General features: G+C 33.5%; 1 long non-coding RNA gene and 1 pseudogene across 3 annotated transcripts; both read left to right on the forward strand.

Annotated features, from left to right (window-relative positions):
• The first annotated feature begins 12,241 nt into the window (after positions 1–12,241).
• Positions 12,242–14,997, forward strand: LOC145615066 (uncharacterized). Of its 2 annotated transcripts, none has more exons than XR_014107222.1 (3): positions 12,242–12,365; positions 12,540–12,866; positions 14,645–14,997. It is a non-coding gene; the product is annotated as an uncharacterized LOC145615066 (long non-coding RNA). The 2 variants fall into 2 exon arrangements; XR_014107221.1 differs by having other exon boundaries at positions 12,243–12,373.
• Positions 14,998–16,095: 1,098 nt separating this feature from the next.
• On the forward strand, positions 16,096–20,355 carry LOC145615076 (glutathione S-transferase-like; annotated as a pseudogene). Its single transcript, XR_014107224.1, has 3 exons — positions 16,096–16,257; positions 19,744–19,792; positions 19,881–20,355. The product of XR_014107224.1 is annotated as a glutathione S-transferase-like (transcript).
• Positions 20,356–27,907: the final 7,552 nt, after the last annotated feature.

Here is a 27,907-nt window from a genome sequence, read left to right on the forward strand (position 1 = left end):
GAATGAAAATGAAAATTTTGAGAAGCCTCTTCTTGAAAAACCTTTGGTTGATGACCCTATTTTTTCAAATATCATCAATTCGCATAATGAGCCTAATGTACCATTAATTATGAATGATGACAAAGTTGATGATTGTTTGTTGAATTCCACTAATGATATAGGTCTACTAAAGTCCAAATGTAATGTTGATGGTATTCTTCAATTTGATTATATTGATGATTATTCAAGACATGTTGAGGATAACTATCAATTTGGAAAGAGTAGCCTAGATATTCATGATGAATTTTGGGAAAGTAAGGATAAAAGGTATGAAGTGGAGGAAAATTCCTCTTTTGAGGACCATAGAGTTGAGAGTGAGGTATTTGTTGAGTCTTTACCAATTCAACATTCATTTTTTGAGCCTCATATCCCTTTCTCAAAAACTCTTGATATTATTGTCTCATTTCCAAACCTTTGCCCCCCTCCTCTTCCCAAGTTCACTTCGCTACATGAGCCTCTTTGTACTTCATTCTATGACTTGCATGACCATTTTCAACCAATGATGCTCAATTTGGTGAATTTGATGTAAATATAGTTTTTGATTTACCAAATGAATCTCCAAAGTGTTTTGTTGATAGTTATACTTTTATTTTTCCTTCTTCTTTTCAATCTAGGACCTTTTTTAGATCTTTTCATTTTTATTATAGGAAACTTTGTAGATTAATGTATATCCTTTTCTTCTTCTTATTAAATTTTCTTCTTATTTTTATGGTTTTAATTTATGAAATGTGCTCAAGTGCATATGATAAGCTCCTTAGGAGTTTGTCAAATTACTTACTAGCTAAGGTCTAGCCAAAGACCGAAAAGAAAGGCAAATTTTCTTCCCCTTTTTTTTATTTGTTTATTTTTGAATAATGATGTGCATGAATTTTAATTGTATGATGATTTGAACTAACGAGCTTTATGAAATGATTCTCAATTAGGTACTCTCTATGATCTCTCTACTCCAAATTACATATTATAGTCTCAAATTCACAAGAATTTTGGAGTTTTAATTTTGCTACATTGGAAAGACACAACTTACTCTACCAAATTTTGAAGATTTTACGAAGAATTTTGCATCAAATTGAGTAATATCTCTTCCTCTATTCATCTCTTCTCAAGCTATTGATTTTATAATTATTTTTGCCATTCATTGGTTGCTTGTTTAAGAGTTTGGCTTGGGGCTAGATTTTATTGTACGTTGTGGTTTTTCGTTGTAGTTATGGATGTTGGACTAGATGTACTTTTTGAGATTTATTGCGTTCCTTCCCTCCCTCTCTCTTGATTATCTCTTCTAAGCATTGGGGACAACGCTTCGTCTAAGCTTGGGGGGGTAGCTTCACGCTTTCATGAAGGGGGGTTGATTGTTAGTTTGATGCTTGAATTCGTTCATAGTTGTACATTTGGATATTCATGCTTTTTCTTCTTTTCTTTATCATAATTTTAAAAGAAAAAAAAAGCCCAAGGTGAGACTCAAATGACGATGCTTATATGATTTGCTTGCTTGGCTCTTGAGTGATGAGTAAAAGTTCTTTTAAAAGGGTGTATGCTAGAGTTGGGGTCATTTAGAGACTTATTAATCTTGATTGCATTAGTGTATATGGAATGAAAGCCAATGAATGCTCAATTGCACGTCTAGCATAGGATATTGTCAAATTTGCCCAAAGTAGGATATGTTTGAATCGAATTGCGGTCCCATGTGCCCTTGATGTTCCTCCCCTCCTCCCCAAAATGAAACTCTATTAGAGAATTGGTTCTATTTGTATCTTGTGTAATAAGTGGCATAATAAGCCACATGTATCGAATAAAAGAAAGAGCCGCTCACAGTTAAAAGAGGCGAGGGCAATGAATGATGAAAAAAAAGGAAAAAAAAAGAAAAACCAAAAGAAAAAAATATATAGAAAAAAAAAAGGGAGATAAAAAACTCCTCCAAAATTCTCAAAATTTTCACTTTTTCTTATTTAGAGGTCAACTTGTGGACGCCTCCCACACATTGTCTATTATGATGTTTCTTGTGTAAATTCCCGAGTTAGAGTGTAGTTAAAGGGGATTAGGAGTGCATTTTGGGAGGTGGACTTGCATTTTGAGATTTTATGAACGAAAGAGGGCTTGTTGCAACTTTGGAATATCTAGATGTGCTCGAATGAACTAGTAAAAGGTCTAAAGAAGTATCCTAGTGTAACCTTGCTTATTTTTCCTCTATACCCCCAACTCATGTGTACATTTGTATGATTGGTAATTCTTGAAAATTGCTCACCTGTCTTACTTGTGTCTCATATCTCGATGAGTTGACTTGGGCGGAAAAAAGAAAAAAAAAACATTGAAGTTGTATGCATGATTTTTGATGATGTGTTGTGGTTTGTGTGAGTTGTGGGTTAAGCTCAATGGAAACCCCCACGAGATAAAAACTCGTCCTCTCAGGCGACTTAGGGGTTTAAATTGCTTTTCACTTGTGCTAAAAGTGTTTATGGTTGTTACCATGCGAATTTGTGTTTTTGTGTTTCCTCTTTATTACCTCTCCTTGGTTTGATCATTAGCAAGTTATCTTCCTTCTTGATTTGACATGTTTGTTTTGCTCGAGGACTAGCAAAAGCTTAGCTTGGGGGGATTTCATAACTTGTTATTTGGTATGATTTTAGGGTACTTTTGAACCTTGTTTTCGTGATTATTCGACATCAAAGTTCATTATTTATCCTATTTTTATACAAATTTTGTACCATCCATGCTTCACGGGTTATTTGTGTTCTTGATGTAATGTAGCTATTTTTAGCACTATATATGGACGTGATCAAGCATGAGTGAACAAGGAGAAGGGAAAGCTTGGTTGATAGAGCAATTAAGGAAGAAGGATGAGTGCCTTAAAGAGAAATGAAAAGCTTTTGGAAAGTTTTGGAAGGATTTTTGCACTAAGGTCAACTTCAACTGACCATAACTTTTGTTCCATTCAACATTTTAAAGTTATTCAAATTGGAGATTAAATTTCATCTCAAGATCTTTCTAACGACTGGTCACATGCCTTATTCCGATGAGTAACGAAGAAGTTATGACCTTCCTAAAATAAGTTGTTTCGCCAGAAAAGAGTTGCACGTCCGTGCCAATAAGTGGCACGTCCGTGCAAGTCACTGCACTTCCGTGCAAGGTCAGGCAGTAGCTACAGGTTGTATTTTAACAGGTCTACACATCCGTGCAACCTTTGGCACGTCCGTGCCGACCTGTAGACGGGTCGTTTCCTCGTGTTCTCCGTCCTTTTACTTGGGGGTTATATATTATCTCTTTGGCTTCATAAGGAAAGGGAGGATCTTCTTAGTGTAGTTTTAGCTTAGGTTAGGTTTTTAGAGAGAGAAACTCTCAATTGCTAGAGAGAGAAAGTGTGAAAAACTTGTTGAAAGCTTGGAATATGAAGAATTGAAGGAAGGAGACTTGAAGATTTGATTATTTCTTGCATTATCAATGAGAATTTCTTACTCTCTCTCTTATTTTGTTGCTTTAATTACTTATTTTTGTATCTTTTCTAGTTTTATTACTTGTTTATGTTAAATTAGTGTTTGGATTCATGTTCTTAGTAGTTTACTACTTTAGTTTTGCAATTTATAATGTTTTGTGAGTAGTTTATTTACTTGGGATGGTTGAAACCATTGATGAATTCACAAATACTTGTTTGCATGTGTTGATTTAGTTAATGTGGGGTGTTAATTAGTTGAGCTTAAGTGGTTTCATTGTTAGTTTTTGTAAGTGGCCATTGCAAGAACTATTTATCTAAGCTTTCTCAACGAAGGATCAAGAGATGAACTTGAGTTAGCTCCCTTATGCTTAATTGACTTGAAATGCCATGAGAATAGGAATTTCCAGTCAAGGGAATGTTTATGTCATCGTGATTATGTTTTAACACTTGTTTTATGCTTTGTAACCACGAGAGTAGGTTGTATTCATAACTCAAGTAATCCATCTAGCTTGAGAGAGTAGTTGGGTGCCTTAGATGACTTCCCCTAATTTACCCCCAAATTGCTATGTTTTGTATTGTTAAATTGTAGTTTGTGAATGAATTAATTGGTGGATACCTTCCCAAGATCCTTTTTTATTATTTTTTGTAGTTTTTCTTTATAACTCAAAACCCAAAAAGACTTGACTTAACTTATCACAAATCGATACTTGTTAGTGCTCCCCTTAGTCCTTGTGGGATCGACCCTTACTTGCCCTTTCTACCCATTAGAGAGACCAAGTTAGGTTTTTATCTTTGGTAGGCTCGACGACGGCGTATCAAGCAGCCAGCGAAATGAAGAGAAAAGGGGTATTTAAGGAAGTCCCCGTGCTGGCGCCAGGCCCTATGCATTGGCGTCACAAATTTTGCTTGGCGCCTAGCGCCAATATCAGCGCCTGGCGCTAATGCTAATAAGGTGGCGCTGATTGTTTTTCATTGACGCCAAAGCACCCAGCCACCTGATGAGGTTGAGCTAGCCTTCTGCAACATATTTTTGGGTTCCTTGGTACGCCAGTTAGCCCCTCTAAGCAATTTGACATGATTTAGTAATCGGCTTGATTACATGGAGTGATCGACCTGATAAGAGATCGTCTCACTTAGCTTAAAGTGCCTAAACATTGGCTCATTAGCAAAAAAAAAGCACCGACATATAGGTTCAAAAGCGCAAAAGGCACCGACATATAGGTTCAAGAGCAAAAGAGCACCGACATACTGGTTCACAAGCAACGGAAGCGCCAACGTACAGGCATAACGGGAGCAAAGTTCAGGCGAACTTTTAAAGATCGACGGGCGTGGATCTTCGGTAATTTCCTTTGGAAAATTATCGCATCAAATGAAGGTGACTTCAAGAGAAGATATCTTCGACAGCATTTCCTAGCTTACGGAAAGTTGTCACGAACAATTGGAGGTAATTTCAAGAGAAATAATCTTCGATGGTGTTCCCTAGGATGTGGAATATTATCAATGCGGATGGAGATTGTTTCAAGAGAAATAATCTTCGATGGTATTCCCTAGGATGTGGAATATTATCAATGCGGAGGAGGATCGTTTCAGGCGAAGCAATCTTCCAATTTGGAAGCAGTTACAGGCGTAGCGGTTTTCAAGCGGGATGGCATTCTCTAGCTAGCAGGAGGTCATCAAAACAGCAATCGGTTACTTTCAGAGACGTGTGCTCGACGGTGCAAGATACGCGTTTCTTAACTCTTTTATCTGTTTAACTAATGCTAGTTTTGCAGGTATCGGCGTTGCAAGATTGATATAGGATTGCAGAACGTTCTGAATCATTCTCCGTCCCTATCGCTACTTTGACTTTTGTTTTCGAAACTTGCGTTTCTTCAAACTCAGTCAAAGTGGGGGCTTCTGTAGACACCCATTTGTGTCTCCCCAAAACCAAACCCAATGATGAGTACCTTTCACGTCGAATCATAATCGAATGAAACGAAAGTGTGGAAAGGTCTAGTGTTGCGGAAAGTTTTAATTTCTTTTCTCTTCTCTCTGTTTTAGAAAACTTATTTTAAGAAAACAGCCAATCCAGTTTGTTTGGTCCATGATATGGGTCCAATAGTAGTGTAGTTTGATGGGGCTTGCAAAGACCTTTCCAACGATATATTATAAGCCCAATTTCGATGAATATTGAGGAAGTTATGGCCAATTTATCAAACTGGGCCCGGTTTGAGCTTTATGTACGGCCCAATGATCTAGGGGAGGGCCTAATATGATTTATCATTCCTAGTGCAATTAGGAATGGTTTTAGTCTTCTAGATTCTTCTAGAAGGTTCTTTTCATTCCTAATTCAATTAGCATTGATAAATTAACTTTTGTTGACTTTTCAGAGTTTTAATCAAAATCAAATAGCATTTTCGAGGAAATTATATTATTTTATCCTCCAGTACGATAAACTTATCGGATTTTCGAAAACGCGTTGGAATCAGGCTTGGCGCCTAACCCCAGGCCTTGGCGCCTGGAACCAGGCCTGGCACCTGGCGCTAGCCATTGGCGCCTGGCGCTAGTGTTGGTGTCTGGCGCCAGCTAGCCAGGGTTGGCGCCAGCCTTGTTTTCTGAGCGTCAGACTCTGTTTTGTCTAATTTATCTTTTTGGCTGATTTTCTCTATAAATATCGTATTAAAAACTCCGTTTTCATTCACCTATTCTCTCTATTCATTCACCAATTATTACGAATTATCATCATCAACAATCATTAATTCTTTAGCATTCTCTAAATCATTCATCTCTCTTAAAACATTCATTTCTTTCTTACTTTGCTTTTCATACGAAATTCCGCATTCACAAGATCTAGAAACACCTAGCCATATTCGAAGTTGCCTTCGCCCTAGACGTGAAAGGTTTAATTTCTGAGGGTTTGGTCCCAAATCTCTCTTTCAATTATTTAATTTAATTGTTTGTTTATTATTTTCCTTGAAGTTACTAACGTGTGTATTTTTTTATTAGAAAGAGGTACGAAGCATCAAAGTAAGTACTTTAATTGTTTTAATTGATATTATGATGTAGACATCATGTTTACATTGTTATTATGATATTCCTAGTATCATGTTTAGGGAAAAGGTTATAATATCAAATATATTAAATATGATTCCTGCGATGCTTCCTATATTCTTCCTAATATTTATGATTGTTAGTATCATGTTAGGGTTAAAGATTTGATTTTTATTGCTTAGTGACATGCTAGGGTTTGTTATTAATCTTATTAGTATCATGCCTAGGATCTTGCTATTTTTATTATGCTTTAATATGATTATGAATATTATGATTATTATTTTGATGATTATTATTATTGTTATATTTTTATTATCATAATTATTGATTATTTATTATTTATTATGTTGCTTGATATGATATTCATTTTTATTGCTTGATCACCTTTTATGCATGTTTAAAGGGAATTTGGTATTTGTAATCACGCTTAATAAGATAATTAATAATCTTGTTTAGGGTTAATTTGATTATAATTCAAGTGGTCGCCAATAATAGATTTATTTGTGCATTAAATTCAACCAACATAAATAAACAGGTTAGGGTTAATTCTATTGATTGCATGTTAATCAGAAAGCGCACATGAATACGATCAGAATAAAGTAGAGGCCTATTATTAGGGCAGGTTCAATCTCTTTTAGGTTGGATTTGTACCTTCATCCCCGAACCCTTATTTGGTTCTAGACCTTATGGAATTGACGATCTCTTGGATCGTTAAGGGGTGTAACCTTCACCCTGTGAACGGTTTACAAGTTCCAAAAAAAACTTGTTGGCGACTCTTTTGCTCTATCTTCTTCCCTTTTGGACGCCACTGTACTTTAGTGTATGATCACAATGGGGTTCAAGCTAGTGGGATTTAAAGGCTTGAAATTATTCCCTACATTGTCACCAAGATTTGAGAAGATAGCACGAGATGGGCAGTCCTCGTGCTATCTTCGACAGCATTCACTAAGATTGTGGAGGTTGTCACCAAGATTTGAGAAGATAGCACGAGATGGGCGGTCTTTGACGACATTCGCTAAGATTGTGGAGGTTGTCACCAAGATTTGAGAAGAGCGGTTCGTGATGAGGCGGTCTTCGACGACTTTTGCTATGATTGGGAAGGTTGTCACTATGATTCAAGAAAAAGGCTCGAGATGTAGCAGCTTTGATCGACGGCGTTCCCTAGCTTGTGGAGGGTTGTCACAAACAACTAGAGGTGATTTCAAGAAAAGTTATCTTCGATGGCATTCCCTAGCTTGTGGAAGGTTATCACAACAACGACAATGCAACAAATCGGTTACCCCCATAGACGTGTGCTCGACGGTGCAAGATACACGTTTCTTAACTCTCTTATGTATTTTAACTAACGCTAGTTTACAGGTATCGGCGTTACAAGAGTGATTTAGGAACGCCAAACGTTCTGAATCATTCTCCGTCCCTATCAATACTTTGACTTTTGTTTTCGAAACTTGCGTATCTCCAAACTCAATCAAAGTGGGGGCTTCTGTAGACACCCATTTGTGTCTCCCAAAAACCAAACCCAGTGCTGAATACTTTTCACGTCGAATCATAATCGAATGAAGTGAAAGTGTGGAAAGTCTAGTGTTGCGGTTAGTTTTTATTTCTCTTCTTTCTCTTTGTTTTCGAAAACCTATTTTATGAAAATAGCCAATCAAGTTTAGTTTGTTCCATGGAAAGGGTCCAATAATAGTGTAGTTGGATTAGGCTCAAAAAGAGCTTTCCAACGATATATTATAAGCCCAATTCCGATGAATAATTAGGAAGTTATGGCCAAATTATTAAACTGGGCCGGGTTTGATCTTTATATGCAGCCCAATGATCTAGAGGAGGGCCTATTATGATTTATCATTCCTAATGCAATTAGGATTGATTATAGTCTTCTAGAATCTTCTAGAAGGTTCTTTTGAATCCTAATGTGATTAGCATTGATAATTGAGTTTTATTTAGAAAAAGAAGTGTTTTAAATGAAATTACAGTTTTACCCCTCGTACGCTTAATTTTATCAAAAATATGAAAACGTGTGAAAAAATTTGCCTGCAGCGCCGCGCCACAGGCTGTCGCCTGGCAACAGGCATGTCGCACGAGCGACAGAGGCTAGTGCGTCGCCATCGTCGGGTTTTATTCTTCTCGAAACTCTGATTCTTTTTTATCATGTTCCGGCTTGTTTCCGTAAATAGCTTCCTTAAACCTCCGTTTTTAATTACCAACTCTCATCAAGAAAATCTTGATACTCTCTGTCTCTCTTTCTAAACCAACCCTTTTTACAAACAAAATTCCGCATTCATAAGATCTAGACACACCTAGCCAAGTTCGACGTTGTCTTCTCCCTAGACGTGAAAGGTTTGATATTTCTGAGGGTTTGGTCCCAAATCTCTCTTTCAATTATTAAATTTAATTGTTTGTTTTATTATTTTCCTTGAAGTTACTAACGTGTGTATTTTCTTATTAGAAAGAGGTACGAGGCATCTAAGTAAGTCCTTTAATTGTTTTATTGATATTATGATATAGAAATCATGCTTAAGTTGTTATTTTGATTCCTAGTATCATGTTAGGATGCTTTTCTTAGTATGATATTTAGGGTGATTTGCTTATATCAATTATGATTTCTGTGATGCCTTTTATTATCTTTCTTAATAGCATGTTAGTATCATGTTAGGGCTAAATTAGAGCTTTGATTTTATTGTTTAGTGACATGCTAGGGTTTGTTATTAATCTTGTTAGTATCATGCCTAGGATCTTGCTATTATTATGATTTATTATATTTAACATGATTATTATTTATTATGATTATTATTTATTATTATTATTATGTTGCTTGATATATATTTATTTTTATTTCTTGATCACACCTTTTATGCATGTTTAAAGGGAATTGGTACTTGTAATCACGCTTAATAAGATAATTAATGATCTTGTTTAGGTTTAATATGATTATAATTCAAGTGATCGTCAATAATGGTTTTATTTGTGCATTAATATTCAACCAACATAGTTAAACAGGTTTAAGGTAAACCTATTGATTGCATGTTAGTAAGAAAGCGCACATGAATACGAGAAGAATAAAGTAGAGGCCTATTATTAGGGCATGTTCTTTCTCTTTTAGATTGGATTTGTATCTTCATTCCTGAACTTCCAGTCTTGGTTCCAGACATGTTGGAGTTAACGATCTCCTAGATCGTTAAGGGGTGTAACCTTCACCCTGTGAACGGTTTACAAGTTCCTAAAACTTGTTGCAACTCCTTTGCTCTAGCTTCCTTCCCTTTCGACGACACCATGCTTAAGTGTATAATCATAGTGGGGTTCAAGTTTGGGGTAATGCTTGAAATATTCCTTGCATTATCATATACTAACTATGTTATTTGCACAGATTAACCAAGCAACAAATCATTAATCTCATAAATGGGCTTACTATTCTTGCTGATATGAAAGTTATTCTCTTTGCAGGTAGCATCCATTCTTTTGTTCTACTTCTGCATATGAGTTTTCAGAGATCTCTCCAACTTCTAGGCATCAGTATTCCCAAGTTGGCCAGAGTCTGATGATGATCTAGTCATTGACATAGTTACAGGTCTGAGGAAGGTGCTGCTCTAATACCAGTGATATGATTACTTAAGTTATCCATACCTGATCCTGTAATACAGAATGGAGGCTGGTTCAATCACTCCAAGGAACTAGCCTAAGAGAAAGCAGGGCAGTTTGTGGAAGTAATCAAAATGGCAATAAGTGTAATCAAGAGAGATAATCGAGAGAGACTGAGATAAGATCAAAGGGAATTTTCATTAATAATCACATAACCAGCTACACTAGTGATATGTCCATTTTATATAGTAATTTACCCCCGTCCCTTGGTCATAATTAGTAGTGTTTTTGGCTCTTTCGAGCCACTTTTATTACTAATTTGTGTTTTCGTAATTTTAGTTGTATTTTACAGGAAATTGCACTTTTGGAGAATTTTCTCGGGTTTTATAGATCAACTACGGAAGCTAGAAGGACACGGCCACTTTCGAAGCCCAGGATCGGTGAGAGCCAATGATTAAGGGCTCGGTATGAGATACCGAGGTTATTGGATCGTTTAATCAAGATCCGATGAGGAAACTTAGATTGGGCCGAGGAATTGAGCCCAATCGAAATCCGAGCCTCGAAGAAGAAGACCGGGCCCGATCGGGCAAGCTTGCGCCCGATCGAGCGGGCGCGCAAAAGAGAGCACCAGCAAGAAGGCGCGCTCAATCGGGTGAGCGTTAGCTCGATCGGGCGCGGCTGCCCAGATGGATCGTGAAGAAAAAGGCGGGCCCGATTGGGCGGCCCTTCGCCCGATCGGGCGCGTGTTTTTCTCAGAGATAGATTAGTTTTAATTTTTGTTTTAAGGAATGTTTAAGTAGGAGATTTGTACGTAATTTTTGGGGATTACCTTCTTTCGTAGATTTTCTCTCTCTACTTAGGATTTTTCTCTCTCTTAACTTTTCTCTCAACTCTTGTTTTTAATTACTTTATTAATTCCAGATTCGTTTGGTAACTATTTCTCTTCTCTTAATCTTAGTTATTTATTCTATTCCTTTGATTATGTCTTACTTCATTGCTTTGATTAGTTTAGTTTTTACCATGTGTGAGTAGTTTTATTTCTAGGGTTTATGGAGATCCATGAATAATATGAAGGGGTAATTTATTGTTGTTAATTATCAATGCTAGATTAATTTCCTATTGATTGATTTAATGCTCTGTGACTAGATTAGGCCTGATCTTTTATGCATGAGCTTGACAATGTTGATTCGAGATTCGACAGATGAGAATTGATGTTTAGGTCTAGTTTCAATAGGCAGATTAATTTATAAATGGTTAAGTCGAGATTCGAGAGATGAGATTTAATACCGCTAGATTAATTCTGTGATTTTAATACGTAGCGAAAGCCCTTTACGATCTGGTTAATTGATGCATTGATGATTGACTATTATTGATTTTTGATATTGCATGATAATTTCTTATTGAATTTTTTTAACGCTTTACAATTATGGCTTGTAAAAGTATAGCAATATTGAATTGATGAATCTAGCATATGTTAATTTGATATTAAAGGCTATTTTCAATAAGAACTTAGATCTAGTAAATTGCGAGAGCCTGTTAGATCTATGTTGATTAATAAATTGCAAGAGCCTGTTAATCATGTTATTTATGCAATGTCAATGATTGATTATTATGTTTTACCCTGGAGTATTATTTATTGCTAAACCTATTCCCTAGATCCTTTTATATATTGTTTTCTCCCTATTCTCAATCTTCGTTGTTTAGTTTATTATTCAAATATATATATTGGTTACTTCATAATCTAGATTATATTAGTTAATTAGGAATAGAAAGACTTGTTTCCCTGTGGAGTTCGACCCTACTTCCCTATCTACTTTAGTTAGAGAACTTAGGTATTTACTTTTGATTAGGGGATACGACTTTACCCTGTCAACTAGTAGAAAAAATGCTATTTGTAACGCCCTATTAGTAACTGGCTTAATTTACGTTAGTTACAAGTAGAGCATTAGTAACTGACATAGATAGTGCTGGTTACAAGTAAAATAGTATTAGTAACTGGCATTACCAAGGTCAGTTACAAGTATTAGGTCAATGATAGGCTAACCAACTATTAGTAATGGAGTCAAAGAAGGCCTATTACAAATAATAAGTCAAACTTTGTTGACGTTATTACTTGTAATGGACTTATTTAGGTCGGTTACTAATTTCACTCTTTTTATTTTGGAAATTATTAGTAGTAGTCCGCAGCTCCGCGCTTCCTCCTTCACCTTTTTTTTCCATCTTTTTGACATAAATTACAACTTCTCTCCTCTGAAACTGCTCTCGATCAAAGAACATCAAGAATATCATCAAGGTATGGCGGTATGCTCTCGATCTCCATCTAATTTATAGATTTTTGATTAAATTCACGTGATTATTTGATAAAAGAACTAAAAGATTTAAAGGGTTTGTACTTTTGTTTGTTTAAAATTAATTTAGTGGAAGTTTTGGGGTTTTATTATTTGATGGTTGCGAACTCGCGTTTCAGAGTAAATTGGAATCAAAGAACATCTATTCTTGAGAAGCTGGGTGGCGATAGTTTCGAGGGCAAGAGATCAAGAAATTGAAACTTGTAATTTCTAAACCGGTGTCTTGTTGAACGATTTCTAGGGTAGAAGATTCGATTGGTATGGCTGTTTAATTTTGGGAAAAAATTTTAATTCTGAGAAATTGAAACTTGTAATTTCTAAACCGCTTATTCTCAACCTCATAGCCGATACCTCCTTCATCATCATCACCACCGACTCAACACCTCTAGCCGTCGTCGCCTTTCTCCGACCACCCTGCATCATTCTCCACATTTGTCTCTCTCAAGGTTACTTTTCTCTTTTTTACATTTTCCTATTTTGAGTAATTAAGTTATAGGGTTATTTGATTTCATATTGTCCTGAATTCATTTGTTGATATTCGATGTTGATTTTTGTTGAAATATGGACTGATTTTGCCCAAATTAAGGCATTTTATGCAGTTTAGGGATTTTTTTTTCAAGTAGTAAGCTATTACGGAAATACATAGTATTAGTTTCTTTGCATTACGTTTCTGGAAATTTGAATTAATTTTTTTTTAATTTTCTATTAGGATCATGAAAGTGAAATGAGTAACTAAATATTGGAATTTTGACTAGTAATCTGGAAATCAATGTATATTTTTCTAGCAATTGTATATGAGACAATTATTTTGATGTAGAAAATAGGCAAATTGTAAGATGATTATGAGAATTTGTATGTGATACAAAATAAGAAGAGTCGTTGCTCTACCTATGCGTATCTCGCCGCTCGCACCTGGAAATGTATGAACTTTGTTTTCAATGTTTCATCTCTCTTTGGATTCTGTAAACCTTGATCATTTTCTATTTTTTTTCCTAAGAAAATTGGTTAAGATTTGAACTAGGTTTTAATGTTTGGGTATGGCTAGATCTTGATTATTTTGCTAAGAATTTATTTTTGTGTTGCATTTTGATTAGTGTGTATGTTATTTGGTCGGTTAGTAATTAAATAATTGTTGATTTATCAAGTTTATGTTGATTTATTATTTCATTTATATGGGTTATTTTCTATGTTTGTAATTACTTGCATTATTGTTGAATGATTTTTTATATTATTGGGATTGATATAGACCCACTTGTACTTGCAATTGGCGGCCACAATTTCTGGTTATTGTGTTGGTTGATTTCCTTATAGTTTTTCATGGCCTGAGTATTAGCTTCTTATAATCAAGTTATGTCATGTTAATTGATTAACTTTGTTTTGCTGTGATTGATTGTTTAATTGCTGGAGCTTATATTGATATGTGGTGTTTTGGGGGAGTTTAGATAACTGGAGTTAGAAGGCAATCATAGTGGTTAATTTGGATACTTCAAGCATCTAACTCCGCTTTGGCATCTTTAAAGTGTTTAACTAGCCTTTTTAATATTTTTTTTATTATTTATTTTTTTAGAATTTGGAGATATTGTACATTTGTATTTGGAGTTAAATGATGAGATTATTATTAGTTCAAAAAGAATTATTTTGAATTAGGATTTTGTATATACATAGTTTAGATTCTTTTTTATTACCTTTTTTGTATATACATATATAGTATAGATTAAGAGAAATTAGTTCTTATTATACGCAGGAGTTACAATTCTCACTTAATGAAAGATAACTTCTTTTGGTTCTTGTACAATACTTGCTTTCAATGTGATTATCTTAGCTGCATTCAATAAGTAAAACTTGGTAAGGAACACATCTAGATTGTTCTACTTTTCACCTATTGAACTTCAAATTAAAGGCCTACCTATAATAAACCGTCTTGCTGAACATTTACTAATTGAGCTAAATAAGCTTGTGAATCTGATAGAATTGTAAGAATATACTTTAGATACTTATATTATTCATTTGAAAATTGTTTTTTTATTATTTTTTAATTTACTTTCGAAAACGTTGTCCCTTTTAAATTGTATTTTACTTGGTTGTCAGTATGATAAGCAGTAATAATTTCAACAGGGAGAAAGTTGAATTTACAAGATGTAAGTATTCTACTTTAATATTTGTTGAAGTGCAATTTGTATGGTGATATCTTTAAAGTTACTTGAATTTGTGTATTTGCCTACAGATTCAAGCTAGTGGTTTTGAAGGACCAATACTATTTTGTATTCAACAAACTATGGAGTGGCTACAACTCTCTTATGGTGAATCAATTATTCGGTCCAATTTCGAAGTTTATTGGGAACATCATAGCAACTCACTTGTTTGTATGACTCTTGTGAGAGACATGTTTGTAATTTACAAGTATGTACTTCATATATCATTTTCTATATTATAGATTAGATGATTTATATGTAGATGTCATTTAACTTGTGCCTTATATGGTTCATAACTTCAAATTGGTAATCATTATTGTATTTAGTATAAAGTTGATAAATAAATTATACTGCTTCACATACAAAAAAAAAAAAAAAAAGCAGTGTAGGGGTGGTGGCAGTAGGGGCGTTTGCTACTGCTGCCATTTTTTTTTAAAATAATATACAAGGTTATTCGTAACCGGCGTTAGGAAATGCCAGTTACAAATAATACCCTATTTGTAACCCGCATAACTTAATGTCAGTTACGAATAGTATGTTTTCTAACTTGGAAATCGACTTTTTGTAACTAGCATTAGGTTAAGCCAGTTACGAATAGTACATTATTTGTAACTAACATTATTTATAACTAACATAAGCCGGTTACGAATAATTTTCACTAGTTGTAACGGTGGCATTCACAACCAACAATGCCAGTTACAAAAAGTCAATTTTACCAGTTACAAATAACACTTTTTCTACTAGTGTATTACATCACTAATGGCTTTACATAGCCTTGAAATAACAGAGTAACGTTCTAATACTAGAATAGGACAAAAGTAGGTACAATGATAGGCTGCTATCACAGTACTATTCCTTAATTACTAGCTGGGTTATTCCCTTGACCATTCTCTTGATTTCCTTGAGCTGCAATCTTCCTCTCATTCTGCTCCCTTGTCACCTTGCTTGACTCAGCAGTGTCATCTCTTGCCAGCTCATCACCCAATGAAACAGTGATTGTATCACTAAGATAATGTATTTGTATTGTTATTACAGCAACTTTAGTGCGGCCAGCTAATTAACACGCGAGTAAACCCTGACCATGTAACCCTTGATTTATATATCGACTGAGTATCCCCTTTAAAATTAACAATGAAGGCTAGAGTTTAGGGGAGAGAAAAGAGAGAGGAGACTAGGGTTTGATTATATGATTTAATGACATTTCAGCAAAAATATAATTTCAGTTTATTAAAAGTAATTTTAATTTATTACCAAATAGAAGAGATAAATTTCGTAGGTCATTATAGAGGTAAGACTCCGCTACCTCATTATAGAAAAGTCAAACTAAAACATGCTAAAACAAACGTTACGTGGAGACCTAGACACTCAAGTACTCAACTCCAAGTCTCCAACTATAAATGTTCTATTTTGTGATTACACATTTTTCATTGGCGAAACAATCAAAGCTTTTCTTCTCAAATTTTGATCTTACAACATAACATACATATACTTGCTTAACATGGGAATTAAGATTCATGGAAGCACTATGTCCACCACCACCCTCCGTGCTGTGGCCGCGGCTCATGAGAAAGAACTTGATTTCGAATTTGTTACCGTTGATATGAAATCCGGTGCTCATAAACTAGAGCCTTTTATCTCCCTAAACGTAAGTTTTTGTTAAATCTAATTTCTTTTACATGATCTTTTATTACTGAATTGAATTTATTTTTTAAGAAAATTAATAAAATTTGTCGTTTTGGTATCAATTGTTATATCTATTACGGTTAAATATAATAAAATGCTTTTGTTTTTGGTTGGGGCTAATTTAATAATGATTTATGATTATATTATTGATCATGCTTTAGTCCATAATTTTCATGTTTTGATTTGTTATTATAATTAACTTAATTTTTGTTCTCTCTATATTTTAAAGTGCTTTATTTAGATTATTGTGTTTATACGCATAGATTAAAATCTAAATTGAATACTTTTCAAGGTGGTTGGGTAAAGTTTTGACACCTCTAAAAACAGAGATAAGTATTCCAACTATTATTAAATGCATTTTTTTATTATGGGCTTATGGCCTAGTTCACTTCACCTTAAAAAAAAAAATTCAGTTTAATAAAAATAAGTTCAGCTCAATAAAATTAATTTCAGTTGAGTAAAAATGATTTCAACTTAGTAAATATTGATAAGTTTAAAGGAAAAATATAATTTCAATTCAGTAAAAATAATTTCAGTTCAGAAAATTAATTTAAGTTAAGTGTGAACAATTTTAGTTCACCAAAAATAAGGTGAAGTGAACGGGGTCATATGTCTCCTTCTTCTCTCTGGGGAGGAAAAATAAATGTTACTCATTAAACTTAAATGTGTTCTATTCACAACTTATCTTAATTTTTATCTTATCTAAAATTTCTTATTTGAGTTTATAAACTTATTACCGTGATCCAAACTACATTTTTCCTTTTTAAATAAGTGGGAAAATACATTGAACTAAAACAAGGTTTAGAAAACACATGAAATTGATGTTCACAAAGTAATACGGATAGAGTCGGTCATAAAAAATTGAGACGTTTGGACAGCGACTTGACTAGCTGGTCTTAATCCAAATTTGAAAGGGAAAAAAAAAAAGTTTTAGACTATGTTCATTTGAGCTTAATTTCAATCAGTTCAATTCATTTCAGCTCCAATCAATTCAGTTCAGTTCAATTTAGCTCCTAATTTCCTTCTCTCGTAAAATATTCATTTTATCTCAGTTAAGTTCAGCTTTATTCACTTCAGTTCACTTCAGCTCAGTTCAGTAAATATGAACATGCCCTAAGTCGAGTTTAACTCTATATATTAAGAATATAAGATGTAATTGAGATTAATGTGCAATAGATGATAAATAGTACATACTACGTATAAAATTAATGGAGTAATGTACAAAAGTATGTGACACTTAAAAGAACAAAAAGGAGTAATATGGGTTTAGTTGCACAATCGATCAAAGTTTAATCCTGAAGTACTTCTCAAAATATTTTGGAAAAATTGCCAAAAATAATACAACCTTTGATCCATTTTTTTTTTTTTTAATAATACAATATTTTGATTATTTTGTAATAATACAATCTTTAAAGGGTGTTCATTTTAAACAAGATAAAATCGAATTTTTAATGGGTTTTGTTGTTTTGAAGTGGGAGAAAGGGAGGGGATTTTCCCCATCTTCTTTCATATCCTTATAACATACTTAAAATTCGATTTTGTCTTGTTTAAAATGAATACCCTTTAAAGATTGTATCATTACAAAATAATTCAAATATTGTACTAGTTTTATTTTTGGCAATTTTTCAACTGTATTTTGTACGGAGTGGTATTTTTTTTATTCATACTCGTACTTTGAATCGTTTGTACGTTCAAAATCTTTTAAGAAATCTGTAAAAGATAAAGGATGATGTAGTGGTTACATCTGTGCCAAAGATTGATTAGTGGTTGTAAACTTGTAATTGATAAATAGAAAACACCATTGCATAGAAAGTGATGGGAGGAGTGGGTGTTTTAATTATATATAATTAGGGGCCGTTTGTTTCGCGCAGGGGAATCGGAATGGAATGAACAAAGGGAATGTAGGAGAATGGAATGAAACCCTTTTCAAGTAGTATGTTGTTTGGTTATCAAAATACAAAAGGAATCACCACCACCACCACACATCCCCTTTCTTCACTATTCCAGCCACCACGAGCCACCCCACCGCCCAGCCACAACGTCGACGAGAATCTTCGGCCCTCGGCGCACCTCCCCCACCCCTCACAGCCCCTACCCTCCCCGGAAAAAATTCCACCACCCACGCAAAAACCCTAGAAAACACCATCAGAGTTTTTTCAGCAGAATTTCCAGTCCTTTTGATCTCCGATTCAAAACGTCGTCGTTGGAGGAGAGTGTGAAGAAGTAGTGAGAGTCGTCTAGTTTGAGGGTGGCTTCGTCTTTTGTTAAAGGCCATTGGAGTTGATCTCCGATTCTTGCTAAAACGGCAACATCAGCGTCGTTTTGACAGAGGAGGATAATTTCGAGATCGTCGTATGCTAGCTCGATGCTTTGTTGGTTGCCGATTAGGTGGACTATGGTTGTTGGGATTTTTATCAGGAGCTCCCCTGTTGCGTCAATGGCGGATTTGCCCATTTTCCGGGGAGAGGATCGGAGGTATTTTCGAGGGGAGAGGTGGGGGAGGTGCGCGGGCTCCGGCGAGATGGGGGGTGTGCGGCGAGTTCCGGCGAGATGGGGGGTGTGCGGCGAGTTCCGGCGAGGTGACTGGGTCCGCGGCAAGGTGGTTGGGCAAGTTCCGGCAAGTAGAACGGTGGTGGGTATGGTGGCTAGCGAAAGAGAATGGAAAAGTCTAGGAGGAGTGGGGAATCAATGTAGACCAAAAATGGGTGAACTCAAAAATAAAAATGGGTATAGGGAATCAAAAAAGTGATAAACAAACAACAACAAAGGGAATGATATCAGTTCATTCCGATTCCCTTTGATTATTAACCCCAACCAAACGTATGATTTACTTTCACAATATTATAATATATTAATTTGTATATTATTATTATAATATATCCTCCGTTCTATTAATATTGCAATAATAAACTTTTTGCACTATTTATTACTCTTGTTTGACCATATAATATGATTTATACGATAAGCAAAATATAGTCACGTGATCTAATTGTATTCATCTCATGAAATACTTTCACAATATCAACTTTTTATAATTTTTACTCTTAAATATTATAGATATTTAACATATAAATGTGTTTTGAAATGCGTAATTTAATCATTAGCTTGTTGCAACATTATTGGAACGGATGAAGTATACCATTATATATAATTGATGAATAATCAATGATTTATTATACCCCACCTTCATTCCTTTAAAAATAATAACCAATATATAAAATATGTGACAGATTGGGACATGAGCTGAATTAAACTGAACTTATAGGAGCAGAACTCAACTGAACTGAATATTTTATGAAAGAAGGAAATTAATATGAAAATTTTATAGTGATCGTTTGAAATATGACTACCGTAATTGAAATAGTCGTGACTGGTTTCCATTAGTCTTCAAAGTTTAGATTTGGCTCCCTAGAAAACACTTGATTTATTCGTGGTATAATTATTGCAGCCATTTGGTCAAGTACCAGCTCTTGAAGATGGATATGTCAAGCTATTTGGTAAAGCACTATATCTAAACAAACACAAATTGCGACGATTTGATTAGTTTTTTCATGTTTTGATATGAAATGTTCATATTTGAAACAGAGTCAAGGGCCATTACAAAATACATAGCATACAACTATGAAAGCAAGGGAACTCTTGTGTACAACAAAGGTAAGGAAATGGCCGACCTAGCTGTTTGGATGGAAGTCGAGGCTCACCAATTTGATCCAGTAGCCAGTAAACTCGCTTGAGAGCTTGTTTACAAGAGCATGTTTGGTATGCAAACCGACAATGTTGTAGTTGAAGAGAACGAAGCTAAGTTGGTTAAGATCCTTGATGTCTACGAGGCTCGTTTGTCTAAGTCCAAGTATTTGGCTGGTGATTCCTTCACTTTGGTTGATCTTCATCACTTGCCTACCCTGCATTACGTGCTCAGTACTAAAGAGAAGAAGTTGTTCGATGAACGCCCTCATGTGAGCGCTTGGAGCAAGGATATCTTGGCTAGGCCCTCTTGGGGAAAGTCCTTGGCCTTGCAGAAACAAACTTGACGCGTGCTATAATACAATCGGTTGTGTTTTGTCCTGCTGCGTTAGAGTGTAATGCACCTGAACTTATGTTGGTGTTCTGCTTTCTATGTGGTTGTGATGTTCGAGACTCCGGCTTGATCTGCTGATTTTATGTAATAATAATTCCTGAGTGTTTTTTAGCTACAAAGTACAAAGGTCTTCTTATGAGATTACTAAAAGCACGCTTGTTAGAGATGTGAGATATAGGAAGATATGAGGGCTGCCTAGTTAATCTTCATGATTACGAACTTTGTCAATCTTTGCAACCACGTCAGCTTCCTGCATTTGAGGGAGTCCAGTCAGCAGCCTAGTCACATGTTGAAGAATACAACTTGGATGAAAATGGTTAACGGCTCCGTCACTTGCTTTTTTTACTTTGTCATTAGATGCATTTATTGTTGGTAGGTGGTACTACATTGACCATGCAAATATAAATCTTTGACTCGTATTTCTTCCCAACCAAGCAACATTTCTTAAGTGCAAAGATTCATTAACAAAAAACTTGAATGAGTGATTGAGAAAGTAACAATGATGAGGACAATCAACATCTCAGGTCCGAACTAATAGTGTAATCGTATAAATTCATCTTGTATGTCATGATTTAAATTTGTATTATTAAAAAAGGTATTTTTGTTTGCATATAACATGAATAAAAAAAACCTATACAAAATGATTATTTGAAATATTTTGTAATCAATTATAATTGAAATGGACGATATTGAGAAATTGAGATCGATGAAGTTTGTAATATGTGAGAAAATGGTTATTTATTTTATTGTGGGAAAACAATTTCGACTAATCTAGTATTTAAATGAGATTAAAATAATCACAAAATCAAGGGTATATGTAGCTAGCCCAGACGAAATAATTTGTGTGATATTATGTTCCAGTTAAATTAATAATATATTGAATTTAAATATTAATTGTTTATAATTTGTACACATATATAATTGATTTGGTGTTATTATAGCTAACAATTTATAAATTTTTGTAAGGAAATTTTGACTTTTACCACCAAAAAAAATCAAAAAAATGTTTTTTACCACCAAAACTTCTGAAACTTTTATTTTACCACCAAAAAAAAAATTCTAAAAATTGTTTTTTACCACCTAACGTCAAGAAAACCAATAAATCTAACGGTTTAAAAAAATTCTTCAAATTTTGTACGCAAAACATGCTCTTCGTAGGTTTAGGGGGGCATTTTGGTCCCAATTTGAGGTCAAAATTGAAAAAAATTGATCGGAAATGCCTCGTTTTGCGTATTCACGCAAATCAAGGTATTTTTAAACACGCAAAACGAGGCATTTCGATCATTTTTTGTCAATTCTGACTTCAAATTGGACCCATAGGGCCTTAATGCCCCCCAAAACCTTTCAAGAGCATGTGCTTGACACGAAATTCGAAGTATTTTAAAAATTCCGTCAGGTTTTTGACGACATGTGGTAAAAAACAATTTTTAATTTTTTATTTGGTGGTAAAATAAAAGATTTAGAAGTTTTGGTGGTAAAAAACATTTTTTTTTCATTTTTTTTGTGGTAAAAGTCAAAATTTCTTTTTTTTAATCAAAAGGAATTAAATCCTTTAAATTTATTAAATATATATAATTTTAATAAACACCAAAAAAATATATATATAATTATAATAAAAAAAATATATTATAATTTTCGGTGATAATGGAAAATGTACATGAAAACAAAAATTACCAATTTATATTGTAAGTAAATGGACGACTATTAAAAAAAATTTAAAATTGACGAAATTGAGAAAGTGTGAACGATGAAGTTTCTAATATGTGAAAATTTTGATTTTATAATTTGTTATTTGGAAAACAATTTCCGGAAAAGATAGTATTTAGATGGTGCTAATTACAAAATGAAGGGTATATGTAATAGCCCAGCCATACTGAACTCCGTGCTATTATGTTCGATTGTAAATATATATATATATATGTTGAATTTTAATATTAGTTGTAAATTGTTGTACATTTATATAATTGATTTGTTGATAGTATAGGTAACATGTGATTAATCTTTTTAATCAAGGACTAAAATTCTTCTAAAAGGTTTCCCCGTATGTTCTTTCGGACAAAGTTGCTCTAAACTCTTATTAATAAAGCAGTAACTTCACTTATCTTTAAAAAAAATGTTGCAATGAACTAATGAATGGGGGGACGTGGGTAACGAATGGGTTTCAAGAATATTCTAACAAGTTAAAATTTTAGAATGATTAATCTATGTGAAGATGTACTTTATGCTTAGACTAAATAACACAAATTTGTTTAAAGATGGTCTAATTCTTTGATACATTTCCAGCAGGTGTATGAATTGGTAGTAAGGAGTTGATTTAAAGAATGGTTGATATAGTATGGATGATGGAAGTGAATATGGGGATGATCATCACATTGTTATTGATCTTGGGTCCGAAGAGGACCAGTTTGGTGATCAATATGTCTCCATCAACACAAACGAGACATTGGAAGATGGAAGTGAATATGATGATGAGGACGACATTATTTAATTTTAATTACAAATATACAATTACTATCATGCCATGAACAAATAAGCAAAAAATACAGTTTCTTAAATGGATTAATAATCTTGTTATACACGTTTTCAAAGTGGTTTTGCATATATCAAATATAAACTAATGATATACATTTATTTAAAACCACGTTTTATAATTATTTAATTATTTCAACTTGTCATAAAAGCCTAGATCATCTATTGGTTAATTAATGGACAAAAAAATCAAATGGCGCATGATACCATGAGAGTACTCTTGTTACTCAAGTCTTCTAGTTGAAGTCATATTATAATAAATGTTGAAGTCAAGAGTCTAAGTCATCATTGAGGTCATAGTCTTGCATGTTGAATTCAAACAAGTCTTGCATGTTGAACACAAACTACTCTTGCATGTCCAATACAAAGTTTTGCATGTTTGAGGTGTAAACTATCCTTAAATGACCTACTCTATACTACATACTAGCTTCTTATGCATCACTAGTTTACTACCTATAATTTTTAGTAAATTAAACAATGTGTTGAAAATAACTAATGATTAATTTACAAACATATACTTAACTTATAATTAATTTACAAACATATACTTAACTTATAATAATTTACAAAATCATGTATTGATATCAGTATTGAAATTAGCTTTAGATATCATCATTGAAATTAATTTTGTTGATTGGATACTTTTGAAAATAAAATAGCATTCAATGTTTTACAATTACATTCGTATTGCAATGAAATAATAAAATATAATTTAACTATTAATTCAATTTTATATATCATTTTAAAGTCACAGTCACACAATGGTACAATACCATGTACGATTGTATACATTTTAGGTGAAAGTAGAGGATTGTTGAGTAAGGTAATAAGATGATATACAACGAAATAAAAGGATCTTTACCAAAATGACTATTTATGAATTTTACTTCCGAAACTAGCTACATTCTTATCTTGAATAGGAAATAACCCTCTTTGTTAATTTATTTTCCTTTGAATCGATTTGCTTAAGTTATTTTATTATTTAACCAATAAGTTTTTTTGGGATGTAATTTATTTGAAAAATTCTAAACCCCACTTTATAGTATCCCATTAATTTAGGAAAAAACCTTCAACATAAATAGTTGCAACAATATTTTATTTATTTTAGGAAATTTTGACAATTACCACCTTGTGTTATGTCCATTTTAGCAATTACCACCTTCTATTTTTCTTTTTGAAAATTACCACCTTCTATTTTCAAAAACATCAAAAGTTACCACCTTCTTGCCTCCCAACTACCACGTGACATCATTTTGGGCTCATTCTTTCCCTTTCCTCCTTATTTCTCTCCCATTTCTCTTCCATAACTCGATTCTTACCTTCTCATTCACTTATTTTCCCCCAAAAATTCAAAAACTCTTCAATTCACTCCTCCAAATCAAAATTGACGGAAAATTATTGGTGGTTGGGGGGAAAAAAGTGAAAGGGGAGATGAGAATCCAAATAGGAATGAGAAATGTGAGGGAAATAGGGAGGGAAGGGAAAGAATTGGCCCAAAATGACGTCACGTGCTAGTTGGGGGGCAAGAAGGTGGTAACTTTTGATTTTTTGAAAATAGAAGGTGGTAATTTTCAAAAAAAAAATATAGAAGGTGGTAATTGCTAAAATGGACATAACAGAAGTTGGTAATTGTCAAAATTTCCTTTATTTTATGTAAAACAAAATATTATTTCAATTATTTAAAGTCAACCAAAAAATCATCCAGTATTTTTTTATGGAATTAATTTAGCTAGCTTAAAATCTAAAAAATAAAATTCAAAAACCTAAACCAAGCACACTGTTTTTTTTTTATATATAAAATTAATTTATCTAGCTAGTTTTGGAATTAATATACATAAATGGCCATTTTGGTAAAAGATCAGAAATCATAAGTGTTGTTCAATAACACTGTTTACACACATGAACCCATCATTATATATCAAGAATTCGCATTTTTGCAATTTATTATTACATTTAAAGACACACTCATTCAAACATGAGTTCCTCAAGCTCAAGCCCTTCATACGCGACTCATCTGACCTACGCGCATAGTGTGCACGCTAGAATCGCAATAGTTTGTAGAGGTCCTAATTTTGGTAAACGTTTCTATAGTTGTCTTTTGGAAGGTAATACATGCTACGATTTTTCAAATTATGTAAGATAATTATTATTTTTTGAATAATCGTTTGATTCATTATTGTTTTTATTTTTCAGGATATATCTAAGGATTGTAGATTTTTTAAGTAGGAAGATGATTAACCAACAACCCTTATCGGAGCTCACAAACAAATTATCATGCTTCAAAGGGAAAACGATACACTTACAAAGCAAAATGAGGAAATCGTAATTACAAAGATTGGTAACTTTGGTTGAGAAGACTGAATAAGGACCGCCAACTTGAGGGCAAGAAATAATTGTCTAGTTGAAGCAATAGTAATATTACTGTTTGTAATTTTTATTTTGTTTATGTAAGTTATCCCTAATCACTCATAAAATGTAGTTGTTTGATTTGAAGTTTTCAAATTCAATAAAGTCATTTCAATTTGATTTCCCCTAATTTGAGAGATTGTTAAATTTTTTATACTCATATAATACATATAATATGATGTTATGTCTTTTCATCTATTTCAAACTCTTATTTTATTAGTTTATGTGACTTAATAAATTGCACAAAGTAAGTACATTGTACAAGAAATCTTGAAAGAAAATAGTGCAAATATACAAGTTAGTCCTAATCATGAAGTCCCAACTCATCAGTCATGAACATCAAAATGAAATTCGATGTGAAGTTTGTAATTCAATAAAGTCATTTCAGTTTGATTTTAATAATTCATTGTGAGAATCCACATTTTTAAAGCTTCAAACTATTGTGGAATTAGGTCTTTTCATGTTTTTCAAATATAAAACTTCATATTTGATCAGTTAAAGTGACTTAATCATTGTTTATAAATAAATTGTACATTAAATCCATAATAACTTGAACAAAAATGCATAAAAAAACACATTCATTAATAACTTTTTTTTTTCTTTGCAAGAAAACATTCATGAATAACTAAAATAAAATACATGACATAATTATAGAGAACCTTTTAAAGATTAAAAATCATAAAAACCCAAATCATAAAATGTTGCATAATGTAGACACCCATTTGTGTCTCCCCAAAACCAAACCCAGTGATGAATGCCTTTCACGTCAAATCATAATCGAATGAAACGAAAGTGTGGAAAGGTTTAGTGTTGCGGAAAGTTTTATTTCTTTTCTCTTCTCCCTGTTTTTGAAAACTTTATTTTAAGAAAACAGTCAATACAGTTTGGTTGGTCCATGATATGGGTCCAATAGTGGTGTAGTTGGATGGGGCTTGCAAAGACCTTTCCAACGATATATTATAAGCCCAATTCCGATGAATATTGAGGAAATTATGGCCAATTTACTAAATTGGGTCAGGTTTGAGCTTTATGTACGGCCCAATGATCTAGGGGAGGGCCTAATACAATTTATCATTCCTAATGTAATTAGGAATGGTTTTAGTCTTCTAGAACATTCTAGAAGGTTCTCATCATTCCTAATTTAATTAGGACTCTTCAGAGTTTTAATCAAGATCAAATAGCATTTTCGATGGAATTATATTATTTTATCTTCCAGTACGGGAAATTTATCAGATTTTCGAAAACGCGTTGAAAAACAGTTTGGCGTCCAACCCCAGGCCTTGGCGCCTGGAACCAGGATTGGCGCCAGGCGCTAGCCATTGGCGTCTGGCGCTAGCCACTAGTGCTGGCGCCAACTAGCCAGGGCTGGCGCCAATGTGGTTTTACGATCTTCAGACTCTGTTTTGTTAAATTATCATTTTTGGCTGATTTTCTATATAAATATCGTATCAAAAATTCCGTTTTCATTCATCAACTCTCTTTATTCAAAAATCATTCATCAATTACTAATTATCACCAACTTTCATCCAACTTTAATCTACAATTCATTCATCTACGATCTTCATCTTCCATTCACCAATTCTCCATAATCAAGTATTCTTTAGCATTCTTTCTTTCTTGTTTTTAAACACAAAATTCCGCATTCACAAGATCTAGAAACACCTAGCCATATTCGAAGTTGCCTTCGCCCTAGACGTGAAAGGTTTTAATTTCTGAGGGTTTGGTCCCAAATCTCTCTTTTAATTATTTAATTTGATTGTTTGTTTATTATTTTCCTTGAAGTTACTAACGTGTGTATTTTGTTATTAGAAAGAGGTACGAGGCATCCAAGTAAGTACTTTAATGGTTTAATTGATTTATGATGTAGAAATCATGCTTAGATTGTTATTTTAATTCCTAGTATCATGTTTGGGTAACTTTAATATTAAGTATGATTAAAAGTGTGATGCTTCCTATGTTCTTCCTAATATTAATTTATGTTAGTATCATGTTAGGGTTAAAGATTTGATTTTTATTGCTTAGTGACATGCTAGGATTTGTTATTAATCTTGTTAGTATCATGCCTAGGATCTTGCTATGCTTTAACATGATTATGAATATTATTATAATTGTTATTTTATTTATGATTATTATTATGATGTTGATTATTTATTATGTTGCTTGATATGCATATTATTTTATTCTTTATTGCTTGATCACCTTTTTATGCATGTTAAAGGGAATTTGTACTTGCAACCATGCTTAATAAGATAATTAATAATCTTGTTAGGTTAATTTGATTATAATTTCAAGTGATCGCCAATAATAGTTTATTTGTGCATTAAATTCAACCAACATAGATTAAACAGGTTTAGGGTTAATCCTATTGATTGCATGTTAGTCAGAAAGCGCACATGAATACGAGCAGAATAAAGTAGAGGCCTATTATTAGGGCAGGTTCAATCTCTTTTAGGTTGGATTTGTACCATCATCCCCGAACCATTATTTGGTTCATGACCTTATGGAGTTGACGATCTCTTGGATCGTTAAGGGGTGTAACCTTCACCTCGTGAACGGTTTACAAGTTCCTTAAAAACTTGTTGGCGACTCTTTTGTTCTA

This window comes from Chenopodium album, chromosome 3, assembly GCF_948465745.1.
Source record: "Chenopodium album chromosome 3, dcCheAlbu1.1, whole genome shotgun sequence".
In the NCBI taxonomy this organism is placed as follows: Eukaryota; Viridiplantae; Streptophyta; class Magnoliopsida; order Caryophyllales; family Amaranthaceae; genus Chenopodium; species Chenopodium album.